Genomic DNA, 2,171 nt, shown 5'->3' on the forward strand with positions numbered 1-2,171 from the left:
ACATTAACCTCAAGATTTGAAGACGTAAGACTGATGTTCAAACTCTGTGAAAATCGCTAATACCGTTAATATATGCTATTCTTAAGCGGCCCGAAATTTGAAATTTGTTGACATTTTCGGAGTTCATCAGTGCCAATATGACAAACCATGGTAGGACTGCAAAGTGTGAAGTTGACAAAGTTTCTTACTTCTGTAAAGAAAGCTTTCAGAAACTTCCAGGCAAAAAGGAGTATACAATTAAAAATCAGGAAGGCTTCCGCAGCTGAGATATAGTCATCATACATCTGTCAACCTCATTACAACTTTACGTGAGAAATCATGTGTAGAGTCAGTGTCATGGATCTTGCTGCGGACCAGTTGCGATACCTTTACGAACGATAGAAAATAATATCCGTACGATACGGATAACCTAATACAGTTAGAAAAAGAAACTGACATCTATGCATAGGAATAGTTTACACTGATAACGCCAACACGAGTTATAATAATAAGAGACGTCAGGAGACACCTGACCGGAAGCGATGAAATAATAATAATATGATACGTTACAAAGGATATGTATATGAAAATTGGTGCAGACGTGAACATTGTTAAATCAGTGACACGAGACATAAAAAAAGCAAATGGAAGGGATGTTAGTGACGCCATTTCAAATAGTTGTTAAGACTGTTGGTGATTGTCTAGTCTTCAAAATATTTCATACGGTTTGATATAGAATTTTGTATTATGTTGAATCTGATAACCACCCGTATGTAATAAATAGACGAGTCATGGTTTACATGTTTAAGATATCCTTAACATTCAGTTGTTGATATAGTAAAATGTTTTAGAAATGATGCACTATTTCAATAATTGTGTATATGTGGATTTTTTTTCGCAACACGCATAGAGTGACGCAAATAAATAATGTATAAATGAAAATCAAAACCCCACGTGACATTTCATCGATGAAGCCCTAGGAGTGTTGCGCCGCTGCACCACAAGTTCGCCAAGTTCTATCTCACAATGTCGCATTTTATCCTCCCGTTACGTGAGCAGCCGTCATTATTTTTCAGTACAGTTTTATGAATAAACATCTGCTTGTCTCGAAGTAAATGAGCATTATGAACAGAAGTATATTTATTTGTATTTTGTCTAGCGAGTGTGTGTGCTACTAATTATACAATTAATTTAATTATGAATTTCCACAACGCCTATAGTAGGGGGTTCATCCATTTTCCATCATTTCCATGAGCGTACAACCCCCGAAAGCTGGAGGTTAATCTCTAACGTACGTTTTTTAGAACATCATAAGAAAATGACGACCCTGATCAAATTGGAGATTCTGTGGCGGAGGTCATCATTTTTATCTTTTTTGTCTCTGTACACTCTGGCGGGAGGAAGGGAGCATAAGGAAAAGAGTACTTTTTGCGAAAATAATGACCCCCTAACAGGAAGTGATTTCACCCTTAGAAAAACTATAGGCGAATATGTTTTATTTTGTTGTCCATTTAAGGACTAATAAGTTTCAGTTGTTCGTTTCTCCCTTTTACGAAAGCTCTCTTTAAAAAAAAGAGAGAAGAAAGAAACATTTTTCTCCATTTTCCCACCAAATTCTCTGTTTAATGTTGACTCAGAAAATGAAGAAAACAATCAATCGAAATTAACAGTGAGATACACCGTGACTCCGTCTCCTTTTTTAGCGGACGACTTCCTGTAACGGGACTACGTGAAGAAATGCCAGATTTTCCCATGAGAGCACGAGGCACTTGACACATTCCCGCGTTTAGTACGCAGACAGCGACAATTTGTTCTTGTCAGGGTGAATAAAGGGTTGATATTTACTTCATGTAAACTGTTCTGGGAAAGCCGAATTAGGTGTCACTTGTTACTCTGCACATTTTTTAGTGTACCTCTTTGTTTGCGTTTGCTCTTGATTTCTCCCCCTCCATCCTTTTTTCATTTTTTGTGTTCCATTATTTTCTCTCTTTTTCTCCCTATATTTCTCTATATATATCTGTCACATGCACGATGCCGTTTTTGCAATTTCTTCATTATATACCCAAAGTGCAGGAGAAAAAAATACTACAGAAAAGACAAGCTATACTCGGAACCTTGTCCCACTTCGGCGCCTTAACCATAGGACAGAATTTCTCCAACTTGGGAGGATTAATGCAGCTAAACATTTTGCC

General features: G+C 37.1%; 1 protein-coding gene across 1 annotated transcript in view; it reads left to right on the forward strand.

Moving 5' to 3' along the window:
- Positions 1-315: 315 nt before the first annotated feature.
- Positions 316-2,171, forward strand: part of LOC119588150 (clotting factor B-like) — an 11,827-nt gene continuing 9,971 nt past the window's right edge. The window contains exon 1 of the mRNA XM_037936854.1: positions 316-1,030. The gene's annotated coding sequence lies outside the window, so the exon portion shown is untranslated. The remainder of the gene's footprint in view (positions 1,031-2,171) is intronic.

This window comes from Penaeus monodon, chromosome 23 (assembly GCF_015228065.2).
Source record: "Penaeus monodon isolate SGIC_2016 chromosome 23, NSTDA_Pmon_1, whole genome shotgun sequence".
In the NCBI taxonomy this organism is placed as follows: domain Eukaryota; kingdom Metazoa; phylum Arthropoda; class Malacostraca; order Decapoda; family Penaeidae; genus Penaeus; species Penaeus monodon.